At 38.0% G+C, this 11849-nt stretch overlaps 1 protein-coding gene across 10 annotated transcripts in view; it reads right to left on the reverse strand.

The window, feature by feature from the left end:
* Positions 1 to 11849, reverse strand: part of ST18 (ST18 C2H2C-type zinc finger transcription factor) — a 208184-nt gene that overhangs the window by 122019 nt on the left and 74316 nt on the right. Inside the window, exon 1 of one of the 10 annotated variants that reach the window (XM_082233750.1) lies at positions 9644 to 9755. The exons of 8 other annotated variants lie outside the window; for them this stretch is intronic. The gene's annotated coding sequence lies outside the window, so the exon portion shown is untranslated. Of the gene's footprint in view, positions 1 to 9643; positions 9756 to 11849 lie in introns of those variants that run through there. One more of the 10 variants, XM_082233756.1, reaches the window with a different exon arrangement.

Genomic DNA, 11849 nt, shown 5'->3' on the forward strand with positions numbered 1-11849 from the left:
CCAGCCTACATATTACCAGCTTCTCCACAAGAATATCATGGAGGATTTTGTCAAAAGCCTTACTGAAAACAACTTACTGAAAACAACTTACTGAAACTCCCTAGGGTTTCAGACTGGGATCTCTCCTAGCCCTACCTGTATTGAACTTGTGACCCTCTGCAGGCAAAACAGAGATGCTAGCACTGAGTCAGAGTTCTTCCTTGAAGTCAACATCCATACGTCAACATCCAGAAGTTATCACCATGCATATTGATTAGCTACTCCATTCAAATGTCAACACTGTGCAATACAGGGGGCAGAGAGAGATGGAGAGATGGATGTGATTATTGGGTTGGGGTAGTAGACATGAACCTCAGTTACAAGAGAAGGAGAAAAATGAAATATGAAGTTCTCTCTCTGCCTGGCCTTAGAAAACTCCTCCAGAAATGCCAATCTTGTTGAGTTCAGCTGATTTTACCTTCATCTTTTAGAGCTCTGAATTTTAGCATTATGAATGTACATTTATTGCACTGAGGACAACACATTTCAGCTTATAAAACACAAACCAGAAGTAGTCTTTCCAGAACAGTTGTAGAGACAGACTTTTATGTGTGAGTGAAGCTTCAGTAAGTTATGCTTCAGCAGAGCTAAGTGAAAAAAATAGGGGTTTCTGTGTGTGGCAAAGGTACAAAGAGAAGAGACTTGGGGAAGGAAGAGCATGAGTTGGTCTCTGAGTTTGAAAAATAAGCTTATTCAATGAATGGTGGATCAGATAAAATACATTTATATATGCAAACTCTGAAGTATGCAATGATTCCCTTTCCCTTTAACACTTGGTTTAAAAGTAGACCAAGATTTGGGGAAAAGCCCTGAAGCTTTAAAACAACTTTTCCTTACATGTGTAGTTAATAAAAGCCATGAAGATACAGAACACAAAGGTAGAGTTGAAAAGTTTTGCACATTTTCCTGAATCCAGCATCTCATCGCATTTTGATATTTGTTCTGGAGCTTTTTAGTTCTCCTATGGACAGTTTAGACAAATAAATCCCCTGAAGTTTTATTTACTGACTGCTGTACTTGAATCCTGAACTTTCACACCAAAAGGACCACCTCTACCACCAAAGTTGCTATTTTAAAGTGAGTTAAAAGAGAAAGTTATGAAATATCCAGCAATTTCTTTTAAAAAAAAATAATCACCCAAGAACAGCAGCATTATAGCAAAAAAATGAAATATCAAAGATCCTGCAGGAGACAGTATCACCACCTGAAAACCAGGTTGCCTATGTTTACCAGTCAATGCACTTCTAAAATGTACCGTATTTTTCGCTCTATAACACGCACCTGACCATAACACGCACATAGTTTTTAGAGGAGGAAAACAAGAAAAAAAATATTCTAAACGAAACAGTGGATGTATGATTTTTGTGGTTCATGCTGTGGCCGCAGACATGTGATCTGACGGTGAGTTTGGGGTACCCCAATGCAAAAATCCTGAGGATCCATGTGGATCCGTGCTTTGTAACCACGTTTTAAGTGGGGAGGGAAGGAAAAGCACTCAAGGGACAAGGAACACACTTGGGGTGGGTGGAGAAGGATGCTGCTAATAATGCAGGAGAGGGGTTTAAGGGGAGAAGGAACACATGTGGGGTGGGTGGGGAAGGATGCTGCTAATAATGCAGAAGAGGGGTTTAAGGGGAGAAGGAACACGTGTGGGGTGGGTGGGGAAGGATGCTGCTAATAATGCAGAAGAGGGGTTTAAGGGGAGAAGGAACACGTGTGGGCTGGGTGGGGAAGGATGCTGCTAATAATGCAGAAGAGGGGTATAAGGGGAGAAGGCTCCTCTCCTCTCCCGCTTTGCTCCTTTAAAGCAAGCAGGCTCTCTGTCCCTCTCTCCTCCCCACTCAGCGGCTCTTCTCCCGCTTTGCTGCCACGGAGGAAGGAAGGAAGGGGAACCATGGATCCTCTGCTCACGACTGCAGCAGATCCCCCCGCCATCCATGGGCATTCGCTCCATAACACGCACAGACATTTCCCCTTACTTTCTAGGAGGAAAAAAGTGAGTGTTATGGTGCAAAAAATACGGTAATAAAATTTAATCTCAGCTAAAGGGACAGTTTCTTTACACATTACTAAGTCTACTACTTGATGCTTCACTGTGACAACAGATGTCTGTTACAGATGGAAATTTACAGGAACTTTTCATGTCTTGCCTCCATCACTCTTTGAATGCCACCCACCCACAGCTGCTTGGAATGTAGACAGGGGCATGGAAACTCGACACCATGCATGTGCAGTAAAGACAACTTTGGGCACACACATGGGAAGAGGACGTTTACAATATGTGTTTCAATGGTACTGGTTGATTTTGTGTGTCAGGCAACTTGCCAGTTTTCTCTCATCTGCAGACTCCATGAAACTATAATCCCATGCAATCACAGTCCAACCTACTTATGATTTTGTTTCATTTTAAAGCCGTATCTCCTGCCATTACACTCCTCTCTTTGCACCAAAGTAAATACTCAAGGACTACAATTAGGGGTTGAGTTCAGCCTGTAGCCACACCACATCTATTTCTGAAAATACCTCCAGAAGCAACAGGTGATCATAGAGTACTTCAGACACCACCACAGATCCACTTTCCAAAATATATGGTCAGGAGTAGCCTAAGAGTGAAACTATTTCCCCTTGAGGTCTCATTTAGAAAGGGATTGTTTCAAGAGAGTTTCCCTGGTTATCTTAATAAGTCCATGACTAATTGAAAGCTGGAAAATGCAACTTCCTTACACAAAAAGCAAAGATAGAATTGTAAGAGCCAAAGTACGGCAATACTTTTATTATGTCAAACAAAATGTCACAAAAGAGTGGCCAAGAATTCAAAAGCTTGCTCATTATTTTGTGACATTTTGGTTAGCCTAATAAAGGTATTGCTCTACTATGGATTTTAAAAAAATCCTTATATAGCTCATTTCAGGCTTTGGGGACAGGATTATGAGCTTGAAGAACAAGATACCTTCTTTCTTTCTTTCTTTCTTTCTTTCTTTCTTTCTTTCTTTCTTTCTTTCTTATTTGAACTTATTAGATTTGCAACTCATGGACCAAGAGTTTACTGGGTACCATTGATTAATCCTATCTTATCTTTCTTTCCTACAGAATAAAAGTGACCTACCTTTACTGTTGTAAGGGTACATAAGATATAAGGCCCAGAACTTACTACTTATGTGGAACTTTTGTGTGTATGCCAGAGCTCTGCCCAAAACTTTGTATGAACTGTGCTATAAATAACAGGTAGCAACCTTTCTTGCATGCACAATGTGTGTGTTACAGGCAACCACAAACAGAAACAAACTGTGCTTTAAAAAAATGTTGCCTGTGGCATCAACTTCATGGTGAGGATATGGTCTGAAGGAACATGAAGCTACCACCTTGCTGCAGGTTTGGGTCTGGTCAGTGCCTGGATGGCTGACTGCCTGCGAACCCCATAAATACTACCTTGGATTCCATGATAGCAGAAAGGTGAGATACAGGTGTAAGAAAAATAAAATCACCATTGAGGTCAATGGGACTTACTCCCAGGTAAGTGGCTCTATGATTATAGCCTGATGACAACGTCCATTTTAGTGGGTGATCATGATATTTCTGTGCCTGAGTATTTGGTTTTGCTCTCCACACCCAGTAAACCCATCCTCACAAACACAGCCTTTTAAAATAGTTTCTATTAACTTGGTACACAATCGTCTTGATTTCTTAGATGATCATTTGTGATTACCACATGAAAGACAAACAGTTCAAATAACTCTATGAAGGGGGGAAGGGAGCCTTGGTTTCCTGTGTTTCAACAGATGTCGTACTTAATTGGTTGCAAAATAAACCAGAGCTACATTCAGTCAGTTTCCCTTGTTTCAGCTGCGCAGACACTTTCAAACATGTGCATTCACCTCCTGTTTCTCTGTATATGGGGGTGTGGTGCAAGAATCAAACTTCCCAAAAGGTGCAAATCGATACGCATGCTGCATATATCCCTTTTATGTATTACTGATTAAACAGAAGGCAAAGTTTCAGCTTATGGTACAGTGAGAATTCTAACAAAACAGGTCTAAAGTATGGCAACATTATGTTGGGATTAATTGAATATGGAACAGTATTTTAATATCAAACAGCACTTTTAATGTAGTCCAAGTTTTACACTTGCAGATTTCAGTCACTTCACTACCTCACCCACCCCTCAACGTTTCTCCGTGTTTCAGGATATTCAGATAAAAATAATAATTCCAGTACCATTCAAGTTTGATCACCCACAAACTCTCTGTTGCCTTCCCAGCAGAAGCCAGAGTGGATGACCCCTGACAAACAAAGGCAAGTGGCCAGCATGACACAAATATGTGTACAGTTAAGGGAGGCCAGAGGGAATGTTGATGAGGTGCTACATTTTGTGTATTGCCAAGTCCAGTCTTCAGAAGAAAAGTAATGGCCTCTGATCTTCACGGTGAAAGGCAGGTATTAGGACAAAATGTACAACCTATTCTCCCCATAAGAAACAGAAGCATTGTTATTCTAAGAGCATCATCATCATCATCATCATCATCATCATCATCATCATAACAATTATTCAAAGAACTTCACTATAAGGTGAATAATGTTGCAGATAGAAGACTGAGACCGAATTTTCACTAAATACATTTATCGAATTCATGGTAAGATCCAAACCTGGGACTTTTCAGTTGAAGCTGAGTATTTTAGCTGCTTTGTGGTACCAGTTCTCCAAATAAAATGTGCTTCAAATACAGGCAAGGTCAAATGTGTTTCAATCACCTGTGACAACTAAACTGAGCAATATTTGTTCTTTTAGTTTAAAAATGGAACCATGGTCCCAAGAGTGAGAGAAAAGAGCTTTAATCCCTAGCAAAAATTCAAATTCCCCAACTGCATGATAGAATAATCTGTTCCTGGAGATAGAATTTTAAAAAACCAAAAACACAATACTTTGGGAGGGGTGGATACTTTCTTTATGCTTAGGCCCAGGTTCTCTAACACAGAGGGATTTTTAACAAATCTGACTTTCGGCAGATGACCTCTCTTGTTTGTTCATATGTGTTTTCCAAAATATAAAAGTGAAATAGAGTCCCAAGGGCACTGTACTTGAAAGGTTATGAGAGTTAGAGATTTTAACCATGCCTGCCAAATCAGCAGATGGCTTGTGATTATAATTATATGCATCAATAAAACGAATAATCTTACAAAATTTGAATTTCTACTAAAGTAAGGGATTTAATAAGCAGATGCAACAGAATGCGTTTTCTTTAACCCTTTTTGCTGAGAGCGATGGTTCACATACAGAGCAGCTAAAGCTCTGCTCAAATAAGTTGACCACAAACTTAAACATTATGCACTTTTCCTCTTTAGCAAGGGTGATCTTTTACTGAATATGTATTTTGATCGTACTCAGTCAATAATTCATCTAGTCTACTTTGTGATGTTTGCTTCTTATCATAGTGGAAATGTCATTTGTACAAAAGACATGATTAGCTGGACAAAATCTGGTAAAAAATGGCATATTCAAATGATCACTTGATTGTTGCTCTGGAATTTCATCCAGCAAAATTTGTATAGCTTCTGGTATCTTGTCGTCTGTATTGGATGGTAATTTTTGTCTGTTTTTGAAAACATGATATTATTACTATCATTTATTTATGAAAAATTAATTGTTAAACCGTTCCTTTTTGACATATTTATTACATGTCCTGATAGAGAAATATGTATGTTTTCTGGAATTATTCTGATGTTAATATGAAACGTAGATGGGTAACAAGAACCTAGCATTCATACTTATATTAAATTCTGGATGCTCAGATTTGTAGTGTTTAGTGATACATCTTATAGGTATCATATAAGAAGCTGCAGTTCTATCCACACATTCTTTAGGAAAGCCTCATTTAAACTCAGTGGGTCTTACTTCTAAGGAAATGTGTTTAGGATCTGGTTGCAAGAGACAAATGCAAAAGACCACATTATGTTTAAATTGCTTGGCTATTTTTATAAGCACAAAATACATAATTTGGAAAAAGGGCAATTTTGTTTGCAAATGGATTTATATCTTCATACTATAATTAAGGGACAAGAAAATGTCACTGAAGTACAATTTTGTTCAGCACTCTGAAAACATAGTCTCCTTCGGGGAGGAAAGTCCCATTTAAATGTTAGATTGTATTTGGACATTGTAAATATCTGTTTGGGACTATAAATGCACTTTTTGATAATGCAAACTATTTCATTTAATATCACATATCTGATGCTGGCAGGGCAAATAATTCTTTGATCGCTTTTAAAGTGGCTTGTGGGGGTTGGGGGACCCCGAGAATCAACAGAGCTAGTACTCTGTATCATGTCAATTGACCTGATAGTCCATAACAGTGCCTTTGGAGCTATTACTATTTTGTCGTGCTGCTCCAACTGCTTTATAGGTATCCCGATAACAGTAGGTAGAGATGGGATGTCTGTTCTATATAGGTGATTGCTATATGGTGATACATTTCCTGTTGCTTCATGAAAAAAGTAGGAAATAAAGTTTTAACTGGAGTAAACTTTCAAAGACAAAACTTTTTTGGTTCATCAATGACACCGTGGGGAACTTTCACATGGTCTCAAATGAAAGTATATTTTAGAAATACGTCTCTGATTGAAAAAATTTGGTTGTATTTTTTCAATTTGTTGGCCTACAAGAGCAAAACCAAGAGCTAATGAAAAGATGACAAAAAGTTAACTTTGAGAACAAGCTTTTGCCATAGCTAAAGATCTTGCTTTTTAGTTGTTTCAAAAGTTCGTTGTCCAAAAGTAACTTAGAGCATAGAAATATGAGTAGCTGCTCTATACAGATTCAAGTAGTTTTCTCATTTTCTTAGCTTGGTCTAGTATGACAAGCTCCAGCTCTCCAGGGTCTGAGGCAAAGGTCTTCACCATCACCATCTCCCTGGACATGACAAGATGCATTTTATTTTCATTTTGGCTGAGAGTTGTAAGGTTATATTTTACAACCACAAAATATTTTTTGTTAAAGTTCTTCAAGTTCAGTGCAGTTGATTAGACTCTTAAAACCCGGCACTACTTTTTGGGTTTTTAATGCAATCAGCAAATGCTGTTTATAAACATGGAGGGACAGGATCGTCTGTATTTGAAGCCACTCTTCATTTACACCATCAGATGCCACCCTGGAGATTTAGATTGCAACTTGCTGACCTTATGATTTGCTACATTGCATGTCACTAAACTACACTAGTGTGCCAGCCTGTTGGTAATTGTCATGAAAAAGATTGTTTTGGAGAAAATTATGAAGCACTTGTCAGCTTCAGGCTTCTGAAATTAAAATAGCAAAAATCTCAGTGTTTGGGGGGGGGGAATGACCCAAGAAAGCAAACTCACAGAGTTAGGAAATAAAAATATACACTGATGTGAGCTGGCACTGCTGAGTGGTCTTAGCCATGGTGGGGCATCTTCCTGCCACAGTAGTTTTTGAGCACTATGCCTTGTCCCAGATGAAAAGTGATAAAATGATGGCCGGTCTTAAAACTCATGTGGGAACGGTTTTCTGTTTATCTGTCTTTGGGAAGCGGACATACTTTTGGGGTGGGGAAGTGATGATCTTATGGAAATCACTAGACTTTTAAAATGTTATCGTAAGGATCTGGTGTGTACAATTTTTCTAGATGCAGATTGTATGTACAATACTTATGAAAGCATGGCAAGAAGTTTAACCAACACATGACCATGAAAAGCGACTGGGTAACTTACAGGTGCCTAAACTTAACTAATGTAAACACCATTGTTTAAAAGTGCCTACAATGCAAAAGCAATACAGTAAGAACCACTTGATGATTCTATGAAAATTCCTAATGAAAAAAGATTACGTCTATAGGTAAGAACATCACCTTGCAGAGAAAATTGAATTACGCATTAATGTTAATTACGAAAGTTCAAAATAAAACTCTAGCTGATACTTCATGTTCTGTAGTGAATTTAGTATTGCTTACTAGATACTTTTATTTTCTCAAGATAGCTGTTACTAAATAAAATAAACAGTTGTATTCCATGTTTTAGGGAATTAAACAAACATATATGTTACTGGGATACACACTTCCAAGAACATATGGTAAAATCATAATTATCAAGTGTTCACACACTTCTCATTCAGCTGTCCAAGCAGAAAAAAATTGAAGGTGTAAAGCACAGTTGCAGATGAACAACCTGGTACTAGCCATGTACAGATTGCTAATCGTGCTATTACCACTGTTTACAATTTAACTTTTAAAATGTTCTTTAGAGAATATAAACTTACAGCAACTGGTTTGTAACAAATGTCAAACACAAATTATACCTTTTGTGTGTGTTCTGTTATCTATGTCAAAATTATTGTTAACTTCACTGCAGTCTGGATTGCAGTTTTAGGTTACAATGCCCAGTACCTGTAAATATTTGCAGGTAAGTTTGGCTGAAATGAGTGACCAAGTAAATGCATTACAATTTAGGAAATCTTTGCTGAGTGAGAAAAGTTTGCATAAATAATCTGATTATTCTGACTTAGTTTTATAAATCACATGAGCGATTTTTGTTTTCCAAAATGTAGTAGCTTCTAAATTATGAAAGGAAGATTGTGGGACGTGATAATGCAAAAACAACACTCTGGTCTGTATATTTTAACATGTTTATCAAAGGAAAATATATTGTCTGATTATCACTGTTATCAACATATTTTAGCAACTTTAGAAGAAAATATGGGATTCACCTGAAATATTTTGTAGGTATAACTTGCCACATAATACCCTCCCTGACACTTGTAACTACATGTGGAGGTAAAAGTAGCAGAAAATATCTTAAGGTGCATAAGCAAGACTTCATTGCAACTTCCTGTTGCCATTTTTTCCCCAGAATAAAAAAAGAGAAGTGTATGAAAGGGATTCTTTGATCTGCTAAACTCAGTCATCACTAATGTACATAAACATCACATAAACAGGCAACCACAGCTATTTTCCTCTGTATGCATTTTTTTAAGACCAAAACAAAAACAAAACAGCTACTGGTGTTATGCTTGCAATCAATACATCTTCACATCTTTATTTTCAGCAAAAGCAAGTGGGCAACTGAGAGCAAAATACATCATGATTTAATACTGTGTCTGAACATCCAAAATGATAAAAAGCTTCATTTTGGTACACATCATTCTAAATGTCATGCCATTTATTCAAGGGAACAAGCAGCTGAGAAGGAGGTTGAAATCTGAAATTAATACACAGTTATTTCTATAGTGTATCTTTAAAAGATTTTGGTCCTCTAAAAAGCTAGGAAAATAGTGGATTCTTGTAAAGTTGGTGATAGTGCTTACTGTATTCAGATCTGTCAAAGAATGCATTTCTTCCCACAGCATCCTCTTAAGTCACAGCAACGTTAAGTTCACTGAGCATTCCATTCTGCTTTACTTTAGAAATTCAAAACTTTTGTAAAGATGACACACAGAGAGAAAGGCACTGATTCCACAGACACCCCCCGCCCCTGTTCGGAAGTGGCACAAAAGCAATCCCTTCATTATGACCTACTTGTCCAAAACGGACTTTCAAGCTATGGTTAGGCTAAGATTTGCTCTCCTTTCCCCCAGGGCATAATTGTCAGACTGACTTACCGTGTGCCTTTTAGCCTTTGTTCTGCCTCTCGCGCTGACATCAGGGAAGCAGTGATGTAGAATAAAGCAGGGGTGGGCTAGGTTAGTCCAGTGTTTGTGTCGTTGTGTGGTGTGCAGGGACACTCTGTGATACTCTAGTGAGCTGCTAAGCTTTTTTTGTAGGCTTTGTGTCATTTACTTAACGACCAATCTCATTAGCTGCCAGGGTACAATGGGCTGATGCATTTTCTATGTACATACTCTACACAGTGACCCTCAAGGTTGCCGAAGGTCTATTTAATCAGTCAGATGCTGAATATATTTGCAGTAAATCACACACAAAAAAATGAGACCACAGAGGTATCTCATGAGGCTTTAATGTTTCTTGGGAGTTTGTTGAATGAAAAAGGCAGCAGATTTAAATGCAAAAAAATGAGGAAGAATGAGATGGGACACTCTGTAAGGTTTGCACTAGTGACCTTTAATAATTGCAATAACTTTTGGAAACCCTGCATGTTCCTGCACTTTATTGTTATTTCCTCCATCCAGTTCATGCTTCAGTGTAACCACATTATCATCCTAAAATCCCTTTAAGAAACAGCAAAACAACAAGATGAGCAGCTTTTTCACAGGTTGGCAAAGGTGTATTTCCACCCCCACCTCCTGTCTTTCCAGGCAACCTCAGAGTTGGCATCTCTGTATTTCTACCCTCTCTTCAGTTACAAGGCATAAACCCTTTTAACTCCTATGAAAAATGAAAATGCTGAAAAGCCCTCTGAATGACGACAGCTGTCCATAAGTATCAGGGAGAGTTCTATTGTCCAACTTGTCCCTGGATAAAATGAATACTTTACAGCAGAGGCTGTTCAGCTTGGCTAAAGAGTATGGGGAGAAGGGGAGGAGGTCACTGGAGATTTCGCACACTAATTTAATCTGGGAAAAGGACAGGCACTGCATCTCACTTGAACAGACTGGCGGCAATCTGGGCTCTCACAGAACTATCTCCTTTTGCCTGTGCTCTATTTATTCCTTATCTCTGTTTACCAACCGCTAGGTCCCTTTCATTCACACCACGAGGCCGTTCTCCTACTATCAGTCAGCAGCTGACACTGTGGAAGAGCCTCAAAGGCAAAAAAAAGGGATCAAAACTAAACCAAAGCTGTATAAACAATGCAGCAGTAGAAGTAAATGCATAAATCCTAATTCTTAACCCAACCCACAGGGTGCGAACAGAACCTTTATAGTAAATCCAAGAAACCCACCACAGTGAGCTATGGGCTACAGAGGGAACAGGGGAAAGCCAAATATCATTCATGAAATCATCATCTGAGGCAGAAACACTCGCAAATGCACACATTTTGCATGCTCAACCTGGTTTGTATTATAATTGCTTTAGCGACTAAACTTTGTCACTCAGTACATTCGTCAGCAACTAATGATCATCTCATTTGCTTATACTCATATGGTTAAAAAATAAGAACGGTAAATAAAACCAGGCAATTCTTTATGGGAGCCCCCCCCCCCAAAGTTTGGATAACTTTTCATTCACTGGTGGATTTAAAAAATAGATATAAGGAAAGACAGGAAGATACATGCCAAGTTTTATATCTTTTTTCCTTTTTTAAAATTTTATTAAATAGTTGTAATTCTTACTTAAATCAGTAAGTTTTATTAAAATGTCACTAGACTGTAATGTCTAACTCCTGCACAACTTTTTATAGTAGATAGGCACAGATAAGAAAGAAATTAGGGATACACTCAGTCACTCAGTCACTCACTCACTCACTCACTCACTCACACACAAACACCTTTTGCTAGCATTCTGGGTGAAAGCTGGTGTGAAAGCTGACTTTTAAACTTGTATATTATATTAAGTCTTCATCCTGAATGCTAAAGGAAATTCATCACTTTGAATAGATAGGGATAACAGCTTATGTGTCTTACTGGCAGAATGAACCTAAGATGTGTTTCAGAGAGCAACAGCAGACTTTCAAAGTTATATAAAACAAAGTTACCAGACAAGGAAATGGAATATAAGCCTCAAGACACAAACTGCTAAGTTTAGAAAGAAAACTATACTCTCATAACTACAATTAATTCTTAAAAATGAAAATAGTGGTTCACATAATTCAAAACATGTTAGATACATTTTCAGGATTGTTGGAAAAATAGTGACAAAAATATTGCTCATTATCAAAGATGATCTATTATGCCAAATTTCAGTTCT

The sequence above is a fragment of the Podarcis vaucheri genome (assembly GCF_965113315.1).
Source record: "Podarcis vaucheri genome assembly, chromosome: 8".
In the NCBI taxonomy this organism is placed as follows: Eukaryota; Metazoa; Chordata; class Lepidosauria; order Squamata; family Lacertidae; genus Podarcis; species Podarcis vaucheri.